This window comes from Lissotriton vulgaris, chromosome 1_1 (assembly GCF_964263255.1).
Source record: "Lissotriton vulgaris chromosome 1_1, aLisVul1.2, whole genome shotgun sequence".
NCBI lineage: Eukaryota > Metazoa > Chordata > Amphibia > Caudata > Salamandridae > Lissotriton > Lissotriton vulgaris.
The window spans coordinates 945831844-945856013 of record NC_141685.1 but is presented as its reverse complement, the minus strand read 5'-3'; positions in this window follow the sequence as shown (position 1 = coordinate 945856013).

Here is a 24170-nt window from a genome sequence, read left to right as displayed (position 1 = left end):
TTCTAACTATGCCTAACGAGGTAGGACATGTGAAGAAAGAAGAAAAAACGCACAGAAAGAAGCAAAAGAAATGCAGAAAGAAGCAAAAGAAGTCCACAAAGACGGAGAAAAGTGCAGGAAGAAGCAAGACATGTGCAGAAAGAAACAACAGAGGAGCAGAACGAGGCCTTGTTGCAAAATCATCCTGTGCCCACAACTTTGTAAGATGGGTACTGGTTGTAACTGACTCTGAGTAACCAGGCCTAGAGCCAGTGCAATGCTAAAAGACACTTATAACACAGTGAAAACACCTGAATACACTAGGGAACACTATGTGTTGGGGTACCCCTGTGATTAGCTTGGTCTCCTCTGTAAGGCCCTAGTACATAATAGGGAAGGGGGATTAAAACTACCTCTAAGTCAGAGGTGCAGTAATATGGTACTTTAACTTGTAGTCACGTTTGCAAAGTGTTGGAGAAAGGGTGCTGGGCGTCCAACCAACGCTCAGGAATTCTGCTGCGTCTGACTTACAGGAGGTACCAGCAGGGATTCTTGGCCCCCAAACTCCCTTGGTACTAAATTGGACTTCATCCCCATCCCATAGCCTGCCACAAGGCACACTTGCAGAGTGGTAGAGAAAGCGGGCCATGGCCTCCGAAGACGTCTTAGCAACCTCACTGTGTGGGACTTACTGGAGGTAACAAGAGGGGTTATTGGCCCCCAAAGAAATCCTTGGGGGCAAACTTCCCAAACTATTATCTCCTGTCAGTCCCGCACAGCAGCATTGGTAAGTACCCGTACCAGACCACGCCCACTTTGCCCACCACTCCACAAAAGCGCTCCCTGGAATGCTCTTGGATAGGGAATGAAATCCCCTTCACAGCAGAGGGTCATTTAGTGGTCAACTAGCCTACTTTTTACCTCCAGTAAGCCGCACGCAGTGGGATTGGTGAGAGGTAGACAAAGGCCATGCCCCCTTTCTCCACCACTCTGCAAACACACCCCCTGGCGTATTGTAAGTTGGGGGATTCAGGCCTCTGGAATTCTGAGGGTCCCTGGGGTCCAACTAGTCCACTGGGTACCTCCAGTAAGCACCACATAACTGCATTGCAGAGAGGTGTAAATAGGGGCGTGGCCTGGACCACCTCTCTGCAACGCAGGCCTGTGGCACTTACTGGAGGCACCTGGTGGGCTAGTTGGCCTCCAGGGACCCTCAGGACTAAAGGGGAATTAATTCCCTAACTTAAAACGCTCCACAGGGCATATTTTCACATATGTGACCTTAGACCCCGCCCCCTCCCTTCACCACTGTGCAAACTCGCCCCGTGGGGCGTTTTAAGTTGGGGGATTAAGTCCCCTTGAATACTGAGGGGCCCCTGGGGTCCAGCTAGCCCCCTTTAAAAAGTGACTGTGCACCAGTTGGTCCTTTAAATTATTTGCCCAACGTTATGTGACCTTTGGGGAGTCACCCACGATCCCTGCCACTGTGGAGTCTAGTTCCAATTTTTACCATAAAAGTACAGCCACAAATGCCATTCTATATGCTGAAAGCTTTCACCAACCAAGTACAATAAACAGCATTCCATTCGGAGAACTTGTTCACAAGAGACAGAATGACAAAAAAACAGTAAAGCAACGAGTGCATATATTTTGATTTTTCAAGAATCAAATGCGTTTGACAATTATTTCTGTTCAAACAATCAGTACCATAATATTCCAAAGTGGAGCTCCTATTTATAAAATCTATGTGCGTGTATGTACAAGAAAAGTGAAAGTAAAGTATTTAACATGAGAGAAAGACAAAACATGCATTTAGTTTAGATCAAAAACCACTAGCATACTGTGTCACATTCTTGACTAACATATATCATACATATAGAAAAATAATTTTTTGAAGAAGAAAAAAGAAAAAAGAGAAGGGAAATCTGTGTATAAATGTTGCTCGCCTATTAGTTATATTTTTTGTCAGGCAGGGCAACTATCGCATAATTAGTTGTCGATGTATCTAATTTTCAAACATTAGGCTATCATACAATCTTTAAAATCCAAAAATCTTATAAATGATTAGGCTAGAAAGAACAAAACAAACAAGGGGGTCGACGCGTTTCAAATCCCATTTGATGATAGGATTATCTCCAGGACCACACAGAGAATCAATCTGAAAAACAAAAATTACCGGTTTTACTGTCAAAATTCTACTAGGCGACCTTCAACTTAACGTTCAATCACTGGCAGCACTCCTTTGTTACCTGTCAGGTTTGAAACAGTGTTTTCTGATATAGTTCTGTGGAATTTAATAGGAAACATTCTATGAGCATGTATGAAGAAGATATCTAACCAGAAGGTGAGAGGAGGGTCCAAGGGAATTTAAAGACCTGCCAAGGTTATTGTCCCCAAAAACACAGGATGTACAATACATAGAAACCTAGGGGTCTAATAAAAAAGTCTGTGCAATATTCTCAAATATACTAACTTTCAGGCCTGACTAGTGCCGGACAGTGTGCCCTAGAAAGTCTAGTTTATAGCGGAGAAACCATGCATTAGACCACTCGAGACAGTAGGTGAAACCCAGGAGCCAGAGATGGATTCCCATCAATGTCTTGTAAGTGATCTTATAGTATTATCATGTGGTCATCCAAAGATTGGGATGGGGTGTCTCCAGGTGATTAAGACTACCTTCAACCCACCTTATAGGACTGGGATCAACCCACGAATCGTTTGTGGACCATGCATGAGATCACTTAGTGGGAAAAAGGTGCAGTGCAAAAAGAAATAATTGTGGTGAAAAGAAGATAAAAAAGGATAGAGAACAAACAGCAAGATAATTTAATGGCTGTAAGCCTCTTCCTGTTTAAAAACAGGAACAGCGCAAAAGAGCAGTTTTACCAGATAGCTGGCTCCTGGGTTTCACCTACTGTCTCGAGTGGTCTAATGCATGGTTTCTCCGCTATAAACTAGACTTTCTAGGGCACACTGTCCGGCACTAGTCAGGCCTGAAAGTTAGTATATTTGAGAATATTGCACAGACTTTTTTATTAGACCCCTAGGTTTCTATGTATTGTACATGTATGAAGAAGCACTGCCATTTGTGCGAGTCATACTGGTTATAAAATCTTAATACTCACTTGGCAGTACGAGAGGGGGACGTGGACTTTGTTAAATTGCAGTGCATTCGTGCTTTAAGGGCCAACTGGAAAAAATATATATGTATATATATATATATATGTATATAGGCGGATCCATCATTATAAAAAACATTCTCATTGTAACTGAAAATCACTAAAACTGATTGTATGTTTACCTTAATGCTTTTGGCTTTTGACAACATAAATCTTCAATCTGAAAAAAGTACCAGAACAAAAAGGAAGCGTTGGTCGAGGTTGCAGTTGTCAAAAAAACTCGCTGGAATAGCTTGTATTTGCCAGATTAAGCAATGCTTTCGTGGTGGTGCTACTTTGTCAACACTGTTATCTTATGCATAGCTTTGCTCGGGATCAAGAAGTTGTCTCTACAACGAAAATGGGGATTTGGGGGGGTGGCCGACCAGCGGGAGGCTCGCCCCCCCCGGGGAAGTTTGGGGAAGTTTGGGGCACCAGGGGAGGGGGGGAGGAAGTGTGACACCAGGGGCTCGCCGTAGCTGCCGTTTTTGGGCTGGTTGGGCTGGTTGGGAGTATTGGGCTCCTTTTGGGCTGGTTGTGTATTTAACCGGCCGGAGGAGGGGGGGGGTGGGGGGATAGAGGGGGTTGGCGTCGCTGGGGCAGCGGGGGAGGGGTGAGTGGAGGGGCCGGGGGGAGGGGCGCGGCGGACTTGAGGCGCTGGGGGGCAAGCGCAGAGGTGGCGGTGCGGCGGGCGGGAGGGGTGGGTCGGGGATGGTCGGGTGAGTCGGTGGGGGTAGTGGGGGCGAGCCAGGGGATAGTAGGGGGGCGAGGGGAAATGGCGGGCATGGGGTGAGTTACGGGGAGGGGGAAGGGAGCGGGGCACGGCATGGGGGGGGCCTGGGGTGCAGGGCGAGGGGGGGGCGGGGCCGAGTTGGGGTTTTGGGGGGTGGGGCGGTCCTGGGGGCTGGGCGGAGGAGGGGGGTTGGGACCTAGGAGGCGGGGGATCCCGTCGCGGTGTGGAGGTCATTCAGCGGGTTGGCGGAGGGGAGCGGCTATGGGGTGGGGGAGTGGGGGAGGGGGCGGCACGTGGGGGGGCGAAGGGGGCTGTTTTTACCCTGGCATGCTGGACTCCACCTTTTTTCCTTGGCAGGAGCTGTTGGCGAGGCGCTCGGGGGAGCAGCATGCGGCTCCCACCCACCGAGTGGATGGGCCGGCTCTGTTTGGTGCGGGCGGCTGAGCTCCAGCGAGGGACCTGAATCAGGAACATGGCGATTGGAGGCGGGATGCGTCTCCGCCGGCCCCTCCCTGAAGGGTCTTTACGGCCGCCGGGGGTAGGGGAGTGAGAATGGATGCAAATATCTCTGATTTGACTGAGAGTGCGGTGGATGGGAGGGCGAGTGTGGACTTGATGGATCTGATGCAGGTGTGTCGTGAGAGAGCGGGTCTGAGCCGGCTGGAACCCCAAGTGGGGGGCTGGGGTGGTGTGGAGCCGGCTGATGGTGAGTCGGAGGAGGAAGGAGAGATTCGGGAGGACGTGGGCTGGTAATGTTGTTGGAAGTGTATTGCAGGTGCCAGCAAGGCAAGAAGCGCCCAGAGTGATAGCCCCCTCAGCTCCACTGGTTAGGCGGCGGGATCCGGCAAGGACGCCGACCTTGACGCCAGGTAAGACAGGTGACGGTGCGGGGAGTGGCAAGAGGCGTTGTGTGCAGGTTTCAGTGGGGTCAGGGGTGACGGGGAGGATGGGTGGCGGCTGGTGCGGGGACGTTACGTGCAGGACGTGGGAGTTGGCACGGACGGCGCCGTGCCGGGCGGGGAGGGGTCGAGCGCGGGCGATGGGGCAGTGGTGGCTGGTGAAAAGGAGGCGGCGGGGGGAGGTAAGGAGAGTTGTGTGGTTCCGGTGCGGAAGTTACCGTACATGGGGCTGACCAAGCCGCTGGGGGCCCACCTTTCGGCGGCAATGAAGGAGAAGATCTGGAAGGGGGAGTACATTGATGTCTTGAAGCTGCTGCACAGGGAGTTGACGTCCAAAGAGGGGTCAAAGGAAGAGGAGCAGGAGTTAGCTAGGTGCCCAAAGGTGCCCCTGACGCTAGACAACTGGTCAGCAGCGTTCCTCATATACGCGAGCGTGTATTGCAAGAAGTTCCCAGACCGGTGCATCGCGCTGTTCAAATACATGGATGTGGTGCGGAGGGCGCAGGTGACTTACGGCGGGTATGCGTGGTCCCACTACGACGAGGAATTCCGGGCGCGCATGGCGGGGGACCCGGAAGCGCAATGGGGGGAGCTGGATTCGTACCTGTACCAGCAGACGATGGGAGGGGCCAAGTTTTGCCACACCATTTACACGGCAAGCGGTTTGCCGCTGGCATCTCCCCCCTTTGCGGCACGACCCACCCGTGGGGGGGTGGGACAGGGAGCCTCTGGCAGCCAGGCCGCAGTCGGGGCCTGCTGGGACTTTAATAGGGGAGCCTGCCAGAGAGGGACAAGGTGGGGGGAGGGGAGAGGGCCGAGGGGGGGGCCGGGGCTCTGGGAAAAGGCTCGCACGCCGGTTAGGATCGAGCGGATGGAGCCCTGGTTGGCGGCGTATCTGCGGGCGGAGGATGCTGCAGTGCTGCGTCGGGGTTTCCGGGAGGGTTTTCGGCTGGGGTACGAGGGCCCTCGGATTGCTCACTGGGCGGACAATCTGAAATCGGTGAACGCGCACAAGGGCATGGTGAGAGAGAAACTGTTCCAAGAGGTCAGAGAGGGTCGAATGGCGGGCCCCTTCACGGCGCCGCCGATGCCGGGCTTGATCATTTCTCCCATCGGGGTGGTGCCCAAGAAGGAGGAGGGGCAGTTCCGACTGATACAGCACTTGTCTTGGCCGGAAGGGGAGTCGGTGAATGCCTACATTTCGGCGGAGTTGGCGTCGGTGACTTACTCGTCGGTGGACGTGGCACGGCGGCTTGTTGCGGCGGCGGGACGGGGCGCGCTGATGGCGAAATGCGATGTCAAGTCGGCTTTCCGACGCCTTCCGGTGCACCCGGCAGATCACCAGTTGCTGGGGATCAAGTTCCAAGGTCTCATCTTTGTGGATAAGGCGCTGCCGATGGGGTGCTCCATTTCATGCGCACTGTTTGAGCGTTTCAGCTCATTCATTCAGTGGGTTTTTTCCAGGCGCACAGGCTCGGAGTCAGTAACGCACTATCTGGATGACTTTTTCCTGGTGGGGCGGCCCGGTGCGGAGGACTGTCAGCGGCTGCTTGATGGTTTGGCTGGGTTGATGGGGGAATTTGGGGTTCCCCTGGCGCCAGAGAAGACGTGCGGTCCCAGTACGGTGTTGTCCTTTCTCGGTATCGAGCTCGACTCGGTCGCCATGGAAGCGCGCCTAATGGAAGACAAGAGGTTGGCAATGCTGGCTTTGGTGGATGGCATGTTGGCAAAGAGGAAGGTGACAGTGCGGGAGGAGCAGGTGTTGTTGGGGCATTTGAATTTTGCGTTCTGCGTGGTGCGGGCGGGCCGAACGTTTTGCCGGCGTTTGGGTTTGGCGTTGTCAGGTTTGCCTTTGCCTCATCACCATGTGCGCCTTTCGGCGGGTATGAAGGAGGATCTGCGCACGTGGCGGACGTTCTTGGAGCGGTTCAATGGTGTACCCATGTTGCCGGCAGAGGACTGGGAGTGGGACGTCACCATGTACTCGGATGCGGCGGGCGGCGGCGGATTCCGTCTGTACTGGGAGGGGAAATGGTGTGCGGAGCAGTGGCCCGAGCATTGGCAGGCGGGCGGGAGGAGCATTGCGTTCTTGGAGTTGTTCCCTTTGGTGGTGGCGGTCACGGTGTGGGCAGGGGCATTGGCGCACAAGTGGGTGCTGTTTCGAGTGGACAACATGGCCGTCGTGCAGGTGGTGAACAGGCAGTCGGCTCGGGATCCGCAGGTGCTGAAATTGATGAGGGTGTTTGTCTTGCGCTGCTTGGAGAATGACATACTGTTTCAGGTGCGCCACGGTCCGGGAGTGGACAATGACATTGCTGATGCCTTGTCTCGTTCACAGTGGGAGAGGTTCCATGGGCTAGCCACGGTGGCGGAGGAAGTCAGGACGCCGGTGCCGGAGGACCTGTGGTCGGTGGGCGAGGCCGGGTCTTTCAGTTGGTGAAGGCGTCGGTGGCATTGTCCACGTGGAAGCCGTACGAACTAGCGTGGGAGGAATTCCTGCAGTCAGGTGCGGTGCGGCAAGGGGACCGGTGGCGGCGCGAGGAACAGGTGGTAAGATTCATGCTGGCGCTCATGGATAGAGGTTTGTTGCGGGTGTCGATTGCGGGCAAGTTGTCGGCGGTGGCGTTCATGGGGAAGTTGTGGTGGGGTTACCCTCCGTCGGCAGGGGAGTTGGGGACCCGGCTGCTGGAGGGGTGGGCGAGAGAAAGGGGTGCGAAGGTGCGGCTGCGCCGTCCCATCACGGTGGACTTGTTAGAAGGAGTGATTGGCGCGCTCCCGGAGGTGTGCAGGGATGGAGGCGAGGCGGTGCGTTTTTCTACCTTGATGTCATGGCTTTTCTTTGGGGCGTTTCGAGTGTCGGAGTTGCTGGGCGCAAAGGGGAGGCGGGGGGTGTTGTGGGGGGATGTGGAGGTGTGAACTCAGGAGGTGGCGGTGCGTTTGCGGCGCTCGAAGACGGACCAGCGGGTGGTTGGAACTTGGGTGGTACTGGGACCGGGCGGCCGGGAGGGGGTGTGCCTGGCGGCGTGGGGTAGGAGGTTGATAGCAGACAGTGGCGAGAAGGAGGGGGAGGTTTTTGGTTGGTGTGGGGGGACGGAGTGAAGGCGTCTCAGGCTTTGTGGGTCCTGCGGCGCGCCCTTCGGTACATGGGTGAGGATCCCCTGGCTTTCGGGACGAATTCCTTTCGGATCGGGGCGGCAACGGAGGCGGCACGGAGGGGTTGGGGTAAGGAAGAGATACAGAGGCTGGGTCGGTGGAAGTCGGATTGTTACAGGACGTATGTGCGGTTGAGGGAGGCGGAAGGGTTGTTGTCACAGTGATTCCCGATTTTGATATGCGTGTCTTTGCAGGTGCTGTGGCGGGGCCGGAAGTGGCTGTTCTGAATGTATATATTGTTGGACATTCGTTCGTCAAGAGGGCAGAACAGGCGGAGTGGGACAGGCATCGGACACTCAATTTGGGATTGGATGCGGTGTTGTACCGGTGTCATTGGAGGGGGAAAGGGGGTAGGCGTTGGCATGAGTTATTGCCCTTGTTGAACACAGTGGTGAGAGGGGGGGTGTGCCCGGATGTGGTAGTGATTCATCTGGGCGAGAATGATTTGGTGCAGTGCAAGGGGTTGGCGCTACTCAAACAAATGAAGCGGGAGCTGAGGGAAATCAAGAAGCAATGGGCGGGCTGCCATATTATCTGGTCTGAGTTTATTCCCAGGTGGGTGTGGAGGGGGGCTGAGCACCCAGGAGCCATAGACAGGGCACGGAGGAAGATCAATCGGGAGATGTGTGAATTCTGTGCCAGGGAGGGGGTGGGGAGGATGGAGCACCCGGAGTTGCGCTATGGTGCAATCTATTTTTTCTGGGAGGATGGGGTTCACCTGTCCAGGTATGGCATGGAGCTGTATATAGTCCAGCTGAAGGAGGCTTTGGATGGGGCTTTGGGGGTACTCAGGTATCCCATGAGGCAGGAGTCGAAGGGGGGGGGGTCGAAAGTCGTAGTGACTTTCGAGTGGCACTGTCCTAAGGAGATAGGGTGGTTTTGCTGGAGGCCTGGGACTGTATGGTAGCGGGGGTGAGGTCATGGAGGTCATTGGGGCATTCAGTAGAGGGGTAGGTTGCTGAGCGGATGTGTTGTATTACAGTTGCAATGGTTGGGGTTAAATTTAGGGGTGGGGGTGGGGGGGGCTGTCAGGCAGTTGTTATTTAGGTGCACCTGATTCCAATAAAGCGGCCTTTTTCACACACTTTGGTTGTCTGTGTCAGTCCTTCCCCCCCTCACCTACTGGTGTGCCCCAATGGGGATTTGGGGGGGTGGCCGACCAGCGGGTGGCGCGCCACCCCGGGTAAGTTTGGGGCACCAGGGGAGGGGGGAGGAAGTGTGACACCAGGGGCTCGCCGTAGCTGGCGTTTTTGGGCTGGTTGGGAGTATTGGGCTCCTTTTGGGCTGGTTATGTATTTAACCGGCCATTTTGTGTCACCGCACACTGTTTGTGGTGCGGTGACACAGCAGCCAGGGCATAGGCATTTTCGTGGCCCTCCCTCCCTCCCTATAAAAATTTTGGTCCCTTGGGTTTGTCTGGGGTGGGGGGGGTTTGGATTCTGGCCATGAGGGGTTTTGTTGGTCGATGGTGCACTGGTTAGGGTTACAGTTGTGTTGTCGCTGGAACAGGTGCGGTTTCTGGGGCGCTGTCCTAAGGAGATAGGGTGGTTTTGCTGGAGGCCTGGGACTGTATGGTAGCGGGGGTGAGGTCATGGAGGTCATTGGGGCATTCAGTAGAGGGGTAGGTTGCTGAGCGGATGTGTTGTATTACAGTTGCAATGTTTGGGGTTACATTTAGGGGTGGGGGGCTGTCAGGCAGTTGTTATTTAGTGAGCAGTAGTTTTGTTTGGCACAGGCCAGGTGGGACATTGTTGTAGGTGCACCTGATTCCAATAAAGCGGCCTTTTTCACACACTTTGGTTGTCTGTGTCAGTGCTTCCCCCCCCCTCACCTACTGGTGTGCCCCAAGGTGGGGCAGGGGAATCACCGTGAAATTGACGAGTGGTGCTCCTAGTTTGTTTAATTTAAAAATTCGAAGTAGTGTGATGTCCAGGTTTCATAATCGCATAATTAGTTTTCGATGTATTTAATTTTCAAACATTAAGCTATCATACAATCTTTTAAAATCCAAAAATCTTATAAATGATTAGTCCAGAGAGAACAAAACAAACAAGGGGGTCGATGCGTTTCAAATCCCATTTGATGATGGGATTATCTTTAGGACAACACGGAGAATCAATCTGAAAAACAAAAATGACCGGTCTTACGGTCAAAATTCTACTAGGCGACCTTCAACTTAACGTTCAGTCACTGGCAGCACTCATTCGTTACCTGTCAGGTTTGAAACTGCGTTTTCAGATATAGTTCTGTGGAATTTAATAGGAAACCTTCTATGAGCATCTATGAAGAAGCACTGTCATTTGTGTGAGTCATACTGGTTGTAAAATCTTAATACTCACTTGGCAGTACGAGTGGGGGACGTGGACTTTGTTAAATTGCAGTGCATTCATGCTTTAAGGGCCAACTGGAAAAAATATATATGTATATATATATATATGTATATAGGCGGATCCATCATTATAAAAAACATTCTCATTGTAACTGAAAATCACTAAAACTGATTGTATGTTTACCTTAATGCTTTTGGCTTTTGACTACATAAATCTTCAATCTGAAAAAAGTACGAGAACAAAAAGGAAGCGTGGGTCAAGGTTGCAGTTGTCAAAAAAACTCGCTGGAGAAGCTTGTATTGGCCAGATTACGCAATGCTTTACTGGCGGTGCTACTTTGTCAACACTATTATCTTATGCATAGCTTGGCTCGGGATCAAGAAGTTGTCTCTACAACGAAGGGGTGGGGCGGGGGAATCACTGTGAAATTGACGAGTGGTGCTTCTAGTTTATTTAATTTAAAAATTTGAAGTAGCGTGATGTCCAGGTCTTAATTAGGTAGACCGGATATTTGATGCCGGTAGCTTATTTATGAAGAAGCTACAAATTTCCAGACTCCAGTAAAAACTCTAAGGTAAGAGAAGCAGAATGGCCTCCGCAGTGTCGCATTAAGCATAGACAATAACGCTGAGACAGAGCGCGTATCTGATAATATCCCATTGAGGTTTTCCAAGCATAAACAGAGATTTGTAGCTTCTTCATAAATAAGCTACCGGCATCAAATATCCGGTCTGCCTAATGAAGACCTGGACATCATACTACTTCGAATTTTTAAATTAAACAAACTAGGAGCACCACTCGTCAATTTCACGGTGATTCCCCCGCCCCATCCCTTTGTTGTAGAGACAACTTCTTGATCCCGAGTAAAGCTATGCATAAGATAATAGCGTTGACAAAGTAGCATCCCAACGAAAGCATTGCGTAATCTGGCAAATACAAGCTACTCCAGCAAGTTTTTTTGACAACTGCAACCTTTACCCACGCTTCCTTTTTGTTCTCGTACTTTTTTCAGATTGAAGATTTATGTAGTCAAAAGCCAAAAGCATTAAGGTAAACATACAATCAGTTTTAGTGATTTTCAGTTACAATAAGAATGTTTTTTATAATGATGGATCCGCCTATATACATATATATATATACATATATATTTTCTCCAGTTGGCCCTTAAAGCACAAATGCACAGCAATTTAACAAAGTCCACATCCCCCACTCGTACTACCAATTGAGTATTAAGATTTTACAACCAGTATGACTCACACAAATGGCAGTGCTTCTTCATAGAGGCTCATAGAATGTTTCCTAATAAATTCCACAGAAATATATCAGAAAACGCTGTTTCAAACCTGACAGGTAACGAATGAGTGCTGCCAGTGACTGAACGTTAAGTTGAAGGTCGCCTAGTAGAATTTTGACAGTAAGACCGGTCATTCTTATTTTTCAGATTGATTCTCCGTGTGGTCCTGAAGATAATCCCATCATCAAATCGGATTTGAAACGCGCCGACCCCCTTGTTTGTTTTGTTCTTTCTAGGCTAATCATTTATAAGATTTTTGGATTTTAAAATATTGTATGATAGCCTAATGTTTGAAAATTAGATACATCGACAACTAATTATGCGATTGTTGCCCCACCTGACCAAAATATAATTAATAGGCGAGCGACATTTATTCACAGATTTCCCTTCTCTTTTTTCTTTTTTCTTCTTCAAAAAATTATTTTTCTACATGTATGATATATGTTTGTGAAGAATGTGACACAGTATGCTAGTGGTTCTTGATCTAAACTAAATGCATGTTTTGTCTTTCTCTCATGTTAAATACTTTACTTTCACTTTTCTTGTACGTACTCGCACATAGATTTTATAAATAGGAGCTCCCCTTTAGAATATTATGGTTCTGATTGTTTGAACAGAAATAATTTTTAAACGCATTTGATTCTTGAAAAACAAAATATATGAAAACTTAAATAATAAAAAGCTTTTGAGATTAAATCAGGACTGAAAGAGTAGTCCATGCAGAACAGTTGCTTTTCTCTTTGCTCTGCCAAATTAGTGAAAATATCGAGCAGTATTGGCATCTTGTTTTGTTGAACATTATAGTGCTGTAGCCTTACTGCGCTTAAGCCAAACCCTTGTTGTTTAGTCGATTAAAATACATTGGCAGTACTATTTATGAGTTTAACAAACGGATCCTTGAGCATGTGAGGGCAACGATCAATGTTGATAGAAGCAATGCCATTGCGAAACACATCGAAAAAGCACATGGTAGCAACTGGAAGGAACTTACATTTTATGCAATAGAGCAGGTGGAAATAATGTAAGGGGTGGTGATCGAGAAAAGATCTTGCGACAAAAAGAGTCTAAGCATATCATCAATTTCTATACACTGACCCCGATGGGAGTAAATCAAGATTAGGAGGAACACTCACATTTATAATTGATTTAAGACTCCGTTTCTCAGATAAAAAGACAATCATGCAAACCAGTTAAAGAAATCCTTAGAAGTACAATTAAGAACTGCACAAGAATGATAATGGTTTCCATTTTGTGATTTTAATCTGTTTTTTATCATTTTTTTACAACTATATCTAATGAAATTTTGTGGAAAATCCAAGACAAAATCAATGTGGAGGGCATGAAGAATAAAGAAAATTGAAAAAGCAGTTACATATCAAAAGAGAAAAGAACTCATCCACTAGAGGATTGATGTGAAAATATTAATATAAATAGAGAAATGTTGAGGTGAAATCTTGGAGGAGTGTGGCTCACTGATTAGAGCGGCAGACCATGATGCAGAGGTCTGGCCCGGGACCAGGGTTCAATTCCCGATGCGGCAGGGTCCTGAGCCCAAAAATTTCCACGGACTCGATAATTCTCGCCTCGGTGCCGATTCTAATCATGGGGTCCCACGCTGCAACTCTGGGCAATAGTTGCTTAATCTCCACTACGGCGGCCCACCCGCTGCGGGATGCCTGGCTTTCACCTTGGGGATGCCCAGTAGGGGTTATCTCACAGGGAAAAGCCAGGACGGGTTCCCAAGGCAAGCGCCTTGATGCCTTCGGGTGATACGTGCGCTATATAAATCGCAATACATTTACATTTACAATCTTTGCAATGAATGATTGCACTGTATGTATTAGGGCCCACTAGAGGGCTAAACCTCAAGAATGAACAATTGGTGTCATACAAAGTGGTATAAACTGCATTAATGTTTAAATGAGAATTAATCTGAACTTTAATTGAATTAATTATTGACAAAAATGACATTAATAATTTTCCTCTCCACTTATATAAAATTGTTCCAACTGGAAGAAACACATTAGATGAAAAGTACACAAATTAGATATAAAGGGCCCGATTCACGGAACTAACTTAAGACAAAATCCTAAAGTTATTACCGTTTTGGTATTCACAGAAGGCACTTACTCATTTCAGTATTCACAGAAGTTAGGAGTCCTAACTTTAGGACTCCTAAATGCGATCTGTGAATACTGAAAGTCTTAAAGTTAGGATTTTTCTCAGTTTAGGAGTAGTAAAGTTAGGACTCCTAACTTTAGGACTCCTAAATGCCTTCTGTGAATACCGAAAGTCTTAAAGTTGGGATTTTTCTCTGTTTAGGAGTAGTAAAGTTAGGACTCCTAACTTTAGGACTCCTAAATGCCTTCTGTGAATACCGAAAGTCTTAAAGTTGGGATTTTTCTCAGTATAGGAGTAGTAAAGTTAGGACTCCTAACTTTAGGACTCCTAAATACCTTCTGTGAATACCGAAAGTCTTAAAGTTAGAATTTTTCTCAGTTTATGTGATGGATAGGGGCATGTGAGAGGAGTAAAGTATTTTGTTTATGTTTACCATAAACAAATCACGTGAGGTGAACCTATATATAAACAAGTATTGGCATAGCCAAAAGGTCTTGCTTTTGGGACCTTATAAGTATTTAGTTATGCAGCACAATATCCTTGCTGCAACAAAATCAACTGTTGCATGGCTAAGCACTTATAAGGTCCCAAAGGCGAGACCTATTGGCTATGCCAATGCTTGTTATATCTTTTCTGGCAACCCTCCATGATGCACTGAGGGGATCACTACTGGTAATCTTGCATCGGATGCCCACTAAAGTAATCTTGCCTAATGTGGTCACTATTGAAATAGAAGCTCCGGTGGATTTTCATTGAACAGCAGTAGCTTATACTACAGAAAAGGCTGGAGACTTCTGTTCTTTTGCAATGATCAAAGAGTGGTTTACCAGTAAGGAGATAGCAGTCAAATGTACAAACAAGTACCAGCATGCATTGCAATGTACAGCATGCCCTGCTCATAAAAGAGAATGGTAATTAGGGTAAAATTTCATATGGCACAGACAGCCTTTCCTGATGTTGCTCACTTGCTGTTTTCCTTAGATGAATCAATTTAGACCTCTGTACGTGGAATTCAGAATTTTGAAGCCAACATGGCAACGCTTACTTGAGCAGTATGAAAATACAGGGAATCTGCATAAGTCCTCTCTGCTAATCGATACTTTCCCATAAGTAGACCATTTAAATGGTAGACAGGCAGAGATGCTTCAGTAAGAGCACAGTGAATGAGTGCCAGCCAGCTGAGGGAGGAGAAGTGATAAAGAGCCCTCCTAGGAGACCGCTCCCAACTGCAGATTTACAACAAAGAAATTGCTTTGTGCGTTCTTGGCTTAGCTGCCAGCACTATATACTGTGCTTTGCAAAACTGTCACTCCGGCTATACCTGGACAAATACTCATACCTCAACCAGACACCCACCTGAAAAGGACACACCATCAGAGAAGTGCAGACAGGCACACAAAAAGACACATACATGCACAAACACATACAAAACGTATGTAAATGTATATAAAAGTTACCCAAAATCTGGCACAGCATACAAAAACACAAACGTACCGCACAGCCAGCCTACATCAAGACACACGCAACCCCATGCATATTAAGAAACACACCATTCACACTCATATACAAAAACACTTGAATGAAAAGAAATGTACATGCAGACCTACTGAAACACACGCAGAAACACATGCATTAAACAAGCACACGCACAGAGCCACAGTCTTGCTAGAACAGATTACCTCCACATACAGGCACACTAACACACAGGTAAGCACGTCTACAAAACAAATAAAAACAGATGCACACATGCATACATGCATGCACACACATGCACAACTCTGAAAGAACCACAGATGGCCATTAGCACACGTAGGTAGACACAGACATACTTGCACAGGTACACACACCCACAGGCACAGGCAGAAAGAACACATAAAGATACAAACAACAAACATACTGATACACACATACCCCAAATAGGCTAGCCCCTTGCACACAGAGAAACCCATAGACACGTCTTTAAGGCAGTGTGCCGGCGCTGGGGTGGCACCTCAGCTGGAGAGCTACACATAAAAAAAATGCAAAGACAGTATCAGTCCATTGAGGGTGCGGAACTGCATTGCATACAAAGTCAGTAGCAGTGTGGCGAGAGCATGGAATTACGTTTCTGAGCAAATTCTAATTTTCTAAACGTTAGTTATTTATGAAGAAGCTGTTAGGTCACATTGATTAGTCATGCAAATTTACATATTTGTATGTATTCTGATATACGCCTGGTAAATCACAGGCTGCAAATGACTTCTCAGTGCTGCGAAGCCATCCTAATGAGCTATACAAAAAAACTATTAACATAACATGATATCAACAATTAGGACTAAAAATACTTACAAACCAATCAAGAGAATTTAAAAAGCAGCAATTTATAGCGAAAATGTCCCAGAAAAGGCACTATGCAGAGTGTCGTGATGAAGGCTGTGTAGGGCGGTTCCTAAGCCGCTTTTGGATTCTTACAACAGGTGTGCAAAATTTGTGTAATTCGTTTTGCATAATTACGTGAAATTTCGAGCTGAATATTGTTAAAAAAACTCACACGTGCTGTCAACAACCACCTCTTGCGCTCCTGTGTATTGTTACCGTGCGCCACTCATAGTATTTTTTCCAGAACAGACTCAAACTTACGCATGTGGCATAATGACACAATTTTAGAAATTTTGCGTAACAAAAGTAACCAAATATGGAGATGTAAGCGAGATTAACCTGGTGTAACAAACATTTTGCTCAGGAAAAATTCCTACCGATTTAGCAGACAAACATTTCTCACAGATATTGCCTTGTGTTCTTAGTTCTGGAATGCATCTTTCTAAACATTCCACTGGGACAAGTAGTGCACTGTGCAGGAGGACATTTTCAACAATAACTAACGCCGAACTTAAAAACACCTGCATATATAACACTATGTTATAATCAAATTAACGATTGTGACAGGAATTCACAAGAGTTTAGGCTTGATATCGCGCACATACCTCGCGTGCTTAGCAAGTCATCGCGGTGAAAACGAAAGTGATTGCGATGACATGCTAGGCACGCAAAGGATGAGCGCGCAGCCATGATTGGTGAGGCGGAGCAAGGCGCGCATGCTTGTGCACGTAACCGCAAGCTGGTGGCGATGGGTAGCACTTTGAATGCCCCTTACTATAGTCGAGCAACAGGGCATGTGTTGCGCTAGGCTCAACCTAAAAAAGTGTGAAAAAATGGTGCTTGCGAGTTGAAAAAGGCTTATTGAGCAGCCGAAACGTGTTCTCAGAGACTATTGCTGTTTGATTAACCCCTCCCAGGCTCATGAGGAGCTCAGCTCGTCATGCAGCACAGTGCTCCTGTGCTTATGACGAGCTGAGCTCGTCATGACCACACCCGTTTTTATTGCTGTCCAGCACAGCAGAGGGATATCTCAAGCAGCGATGTGGTTAATAAGCAGTGATTTCTCACATTTGCAAGTACATGCCTTTTCGCCTGCTGAGGAGGAAGACTGATTTATACTTTAAAGCGCTTGCGCCGGTAGCGCTTCAGAGCCTGCACTACCAGTGGCCAGGAAGCACGCCAACTATCTGCCTCCTTGTTGTATAATCATGGCTGGCAATCCCCCGAACAACATCTTGAATCTATGGAGGGAAGCAGGGAACAGGCAGAGGAGCGAGTTTGACGCTGGGAGACGTGTGCTACCCTTGGCAGGGACTTTCATTTCTTATGCTAAGCCCTTGAAATCTTGGATATGGAGGTTGCTCGGAGCTGGGCACCATAGTGGAAACTTTGGCAAGTGGTGGAAATGTGAGACTGGGATATTTTAAACACGACACGACTTTTTAGAGTGCTATGCAGCTTAAAAATGTATTTTGACCTCCGTGCTAATTCTATGTCAGGACAGGAGGCTCCGATTATGCTATCTCATTTCTTTATTAGAAATGCTCAGCAGCCAATAAAAACAGTAAAAAACTACAGTACCCATGAACAACAGGGTAACAACCATAGAGACCATAGTATAAAAGGCCATGTAGATAGTCTCTCTTCCTCTTTCTTTGCTGCTCCACAGCCAGTTAAGTGACCTTTAACTTTGCTTACGCATAATTGCTGGTTGTTTGCATGATTTATGACTTTATACTACTGTTGTACTTATTGGCGCTATTGTTGCGTGCTGCTGCTCCGCATTGCCGGTGCTTTTTCTGCCCGGATTTGGGCTTGTTGCTGTGCCGTCTGCACGCTGCTGCTCCGCATTGTCGGTATTCTGTTTCTGCCCGGATTTGGGCTGTTTGCTTTGCCGTCTCCGCTTCATGACCGGCGTAGTTGGGGAGCGTGTGAGTCACCTCCTTGAGCCCGGGCACCTCGCGCCGCGCCTGTATGCGCTTGTGGAGTGGGAGATGGGGTTTGGAGCCTCGCGCACGCGCGGCGGCCATATTTGTTGCTTTTCTCCGTGTTTACACGGACTTGGTGACAGGAAACTGTCGTTTTTACACGTCCATTGCCCACAGCCTAAATATTTCTCCCCTTTTACGCCCTTTGCGTATTTTAGGCTTTGGGCTGTTTAATTGAGCATTGGCTTTGCCTAGGGTGACTGTTTTTTCTGGCAGCAAGCCCTCCCTCCACGCTTTACTGTTAACCTAGGTTCAGGTTCTACCTGTCCTACTGGCTTGTTGTGGGGTTTTTGTCAATCCCCCTGCATTGTGCCTTTGGTCACTATTATTTTGAGTCATCTGGTGGGCATTATTATTACACGTTGTGTGACCATGGAAGAATATTTTGACGAAGATGACTACTACTATGACAAAGATGCCTCTGGCTCTTTGGAGCATGACCTAGTTGAGGCTTTGGACCAGGGTGTGCAACACTACGTGAATAAAGCGCTTGTGCGTGGCATTAATCCTTTAAAGCACCATTAAATCAGTATGCACAAGTCAGACTTTCAAAAGTTGGCCAAGAGTCTGGCCTCTGACAAATCCAAGTCCACCGTAGGGGCTTCGTCAGCCGCACCTCCTATTACTGATACCGATGACACGCATTCTTCTTCTTCCTCTGATCATGATGATCCTCCCCCTAGGAAGAAGGTGTGTAAGGAACACTTTGTGGATGCTCCCATGCATCCTCCTGAGCTGACTTCTGATCCTTCGGATATTGTTCACCCACACTCCTGGCTTTCCTCCGCTGCTGTAGCCGAGTATGTCCAGGCTCACATCTGCCAACCTTTTGAGAAGGATGTCAGGACTCGACTTCTGTCCGAATGCCCTCGGCCGGATCTCGCAGACCATTTGGCGGAGACTCCAGAAGTTGACCCCACGATTGTCACCTATCTCAAGAAGTACGCCAAGGATCCGAAGAAGGGTCTAGACAGATCTTGGCGTTCCTGTCAGGACAAAGTTCTTGACTTATTGGGCCCTCTCACAAAAATCCTGGATCTTGGTTTTCTGGCCAAGGAGTCTTCGGCCCTGGTTGACCCAGATGAACTTATTGAGTGGGCACAAAGGGCTATCTGCCAGTTGGGTAATGCCATCTGTGCAATTTCGTGTGAAAGACGCCCGTTTCATTCTCCTAAAACTGGATCCGAAGTTGGCAGAACTCTCCTCCTCAGAATCTGGTCACTTTACTTGACATTATGAAGGTCGCAGATTGGTCTTCGGATTCAGTGTTCAAAACGTTTTGATTCAAACCTATTGATCAGATTGCTTCTGTAGTGGTGGATCAGCTTTAAACAAGCATAATTGGAGCCTCCTGTCCTGACATAGAATTCAAAATTTACGAACATACGTGACAAGAATTTTCAATTCTATTAAGGACAAGGAGGCGAGGATTATCCCACCCGTTGTTATTGATTTTCTGCATATATTGCTACTGTTAACATGTTCTGATATTTGCATATGGATTTCTTCAAATCCCTTGTTTTTTCTACCCCCCCTTATTTCTACTTACGACATCTGCACTGGATGTGTATTACGGCTATATGTCTCTTTTCAGGTTCTGACCCGAAGTAGAGGTAGAGGTTTTCTGTTACACCTGGCTTCTTTTGCCCTTCGATGGACTTCTGGTTCTGGTATTTTACAGTTGCCCGCATCCTCGTTCAGCTTGGACTTCTGCTGCGGTTGATGACTTCTTTCCTGATGTTGCACGTTTTGGATTTCCTGTTTTGATTTGAACCGTTTTTCCTCACCAAAGAAATAGGAAGAGAGACTATCTACAAGGCTGCTTAGCATTTCTAATAAAGAAATGAGATAGCATAATCCTCGCCTCCTTGTCCTTAATAGAACTGAAAATTCTTGTCACGTATGTTCGCAAATTTTGAATTGACTTTAATATTTGAATATCATACACCTGAGTATCCACAAGCTGTCTATTGAAATTGATTCACACAATACTGATTGTGATACCACTAAATAATTATAATGTGATGTATAGGGGCATGTGAGAGGAGTAAAGTATTTTGTTTATGCTTACCATATTAAAATCACATGAGGTGGACATATATGTAAAAAAGAATTGTGAAAAAATGGTGCTTCTGAGTTGGAAAAGGCTGATTGAGCAGGTAAATGTTCTAAGAGACTAGTGCTGTTTGATTAAAAAGCAGTGATCTATTACTTTTGTGAGTGCAGGCTTTTTCTCTTGATGGGGAGAAAGACTAGCAAACAACTTTTATCAAATTACAGGTCCGCATGGACAGAACTGTGCTAGTTCTATGCTTAAATACTTTGCTGTAGAAATGGCAAAATACTTTGTCCCTTTCTATCTTGTAGTGGATGGCACTGTGCTAATCCTATGCTTAAAGACTTTGATAGAAAAGCAGACATTTAAGGTGAGCAGATCTAGAGTTTGGCTGGAATTGAGCTTGTTTAAAATGCGAGGTGGATTGATATGTTAAGTGCTTAGTCTTATATTAACAAGGTTTTCACTTGCGGACATACATTTTTGCAGTATTTCTGGCAATATTGGGGGTATATTTACAAGGACATCATTAAAAGTATCGCCACTTTAGCGTTAGGAAAGTGTTGTTAAATTTGTTGTGGTTTCCTGGAAGCGGAAGCGGAGTGGGCTGGACTAACGTATGCCAGTGCTGCGCGAGGCTGTGAACCATGATTCAGGAGCTATATGCATGAGTTTCGTCGTGAGCTATATGAGAAATCAACTGATTTGGGTGTCCATGTTGCAGTGCTGACGTCACCTGGGTCTTAAAAGCAAATGTATCGTTATATCTGTAATGTACCACAGCATGGCAAACATGGAAGGTACGGGGTATCACTGACCCTATAATTATCCACAGTTGCACACATAACAGATGGTGGACATGACGTATTTCTGCGAATATGAATGTTTGTTGTACATTCAGTGGAGTGTTGTAGCTGTAGTAATACAGGGCTATGAAAGCTTTAGGATGATGTTTTTGGCACATGAAGGGCAGCTAATATAATATATATACGTATGTGGTCATTCAGGTACACTGTCGAACTTGGTGCTGGAAATCAGTGTTCGAGCCTCTGAGTCACGTCCACATCCTGTTATTTAAGAGAAAGGACGTAATCTTCTCCTGCCTGAAAATGTACTGTAAATAGGGTGCTCATGTAAATTGCTGATATAGTTTTAGGTCGACTTCCCGCTATACAAATATGCACACACTCCCTTTTCTCTACGCAAGCACTATTTTCTATTCAAATCTTTTTTAAAGTGTTGGCCCAAATTCTTATTAATATAAGAGGGCATGATTTACTTTCAGTTAAAGTAGAAAAGAAGTGCTACTACAAACACTCCCTCACTACTTCAACTTTCTTTTTTGTTTTGTGTACATTTCTTTTCAATTACTCTTTATGAAAACATTGACATAAATATTTTTTTACATGATTACTGCTTGCAACGATAATCCTCCAGTTCTTCATGAGTGAAAATAGTTCACAATACTACACAATATACATACTGATAAACCCATTTTCACTATAGAAGAAAAAGAGAACTACTTGATCATTTTTTTTTTATTTGTACATATTTCAAACCTTCTTTTTTATGTGTCTTTGTATTATTTTCAATACGTGACGATAATACATGAACTGTTCCTACGTCATTTCATTTCTAAAGTACAATTATACTTTTACACGCTACATTTAGAAATTATAATCATATACTTAGATTAGCAAAATATATAAAGCATAAACTTATACTATTAATTTACCTCTATTTAAAATTCTTTCCTCCTTCCGTCGACATACATCCAACTCCTCTGGAGGGAGCATAATGTTTTATATCTTACAATATATACATTAACTTTATGTTCCCTCTGTGGAAACCGACGATAAACTGAAGATGAATCCTGACGATCGCAAATTTTATCTTGCTCGTAGTTTGGTCACCCGTAATTAAATCACAGAAACAAAAGTAATCATCCTACGGGTGTGGTTTATATACGTTTTGGTTATTGAAGTCACTAAGGAACCAATTTAGTGCTCCTCCCATTTTTTTGTCACGTTTTTCAGTTGACACGTGCTCACATTTCCACTGTTTAACTTGCGCACGTGTTTTTGTAAAAGTGAAACTGTTTTAATTTTGTTTTATATCCTCATATGTATTTGCTCTTTCTTTTTATTTTAATTCTTTCTCTCTTTTATTATACGAGTATTAAAATAAATATCTTTGTATTTCTTTTTTAAAACAAGTATATTTATTGGTTACTGTGTACAGTTTCTGTCCACAATTTTAATACACTTCCTCATCCAAAACCCCTATTATCCTTATTTTAGGTTTAAAGTATTTTATTGCAGCATTGAAAGAAAAGGACAACATTACAAACAAGTAACCACAGGTGCCCCCCGCGAAATAGTGTATACAGTTCAACAGAGACATGAAATCCATTCGTGCAGTGCGATAGGCACATCCTGTCCCAGAGTCACATGGCTAGTGCACCTGCTGGCGGGGACAAACCAAAAGGAGAAAGAAAAACAAACCCCCCCCCAACCAACTGCCCCCCCAACCCCCCGACTCCCCCCCCCACCCCCTGTACTGTGCTATCAAACTTCCTTCTTTTCACTATGGCAGCGTAGTCATCCGTGCCCCCCTCTAGCTAACTACCTGGGCAGCTCATATGGGCGGGGCTGGCGGAGGCGTCAGCCGTAGCAATCTGAGATATCTAGGGCAAGTAATTTCTTTGAATTCTGACCGTAACAGTGTGTGAAATGGTAACCACAGCTCCTCAAATGTGTCCACCTCCCCCGCTACCACCAGGGACATCTTCTCCATGCCCAAGACATGCCACAATCTATGTAGCCAACCAACAACAGTAGGAGGCGTGGTAGTGCGCCAGTGAATGAGTATATTCTGAATTGCCGATCCCATGGCGATCGCTATCTGCCTACCCTTCTTAGATCTTAGGGGGTACATCAAACCGTTTGGCAGGCCAAGCAGGACATAGGCAGGAAAGCGGGGTAATTCAATCTCAAAGCATTGGTCAATCTCATTCAGCACCTCCTCCCAGTAGGGAGTCAGTAGGGGGCATTCCCATAGTATATGAGTGAGTGTGCCAGTCTGTCCGCAGTCTCGCCAGCAGGTCTTGGGTACTAAGTGGTTCATTTCGTGAAGTCTCTCGGGGGTGCGATACCAGTAAGTGGACATTTTTGTGAAAGTCTCAGTAAGCCCAGTGTGGTAAGCAGAGTGTCGTGCCCGGTAGGAGATGTGGTCCCAGTCAGTGTGGCTCAGCGATCTTCCCAGTTCCCGCTCCCAGCGTTCCCTCCCGGGATTGTAGATGTGAAAAGGGGGAGGTTGCAACAGTTTATAAAGGTCAGAGATAAGCTTGGCGTCCGAGGAACGTGTCACCAGCCAACGCTCATATGCCGTGAGTTTCCGGTCCGCCGAGGCTCGCACCTGCGGCTGGAGCGCCCAGTGACGCGCCTGCATGTATCTCATGCGCTCCGTCTCCGGCAGACCGAAGTCCCGCCGAAGATCCTGGAAGGAGACGGCACCCTCCGGGCCATACATATGGAATAGGGCGGAGCAGCGGGCTGCCCGCCAGAGCTCAAAGGCTCCCGGTTCCATACCGGGGCTAAAGTCCGGGTTTCCGATTATTGGTGTAAAAGGAGAAGGAAAGGTGGTAAGGTTGTGTTTGGTGGACACGGAGTCCCAGATTCGGAGCGGGACCCACGTGATGAAGGACGCATAGAGGTTGGGGGGGCGGTGGGCCCTCCGCAGGAAGGGCACTTCCTGCAGCGTCCTGCCCGCCACCGCCTGGTCCTGAAACAACCAGTGTTTATCTGATTCCCACTGGCTCCACTCTACTAGGTAACTCAGTTGAGCAGCTTGGAAATACTTGTGCAAGTCCGGTATACCAAGGCCACCGGACTCAGGCGCTAGCGTGGCTATGGCTCTCTTGAGCCTAGGTTTGCGACCCTGCCATACAAAGCGTGTTATGTCAGACTGGGTTTGTCCGAGCCATCCCTTGGGGGGTTGCAACGGGAGGGCCCTCAAGAGATACAGGACTTGCGGTAGAAGGGTCATTTTCACCGCGGCAACCCGGCCCAGCAATGACAACGTGACTTTGTCCCAACGGGC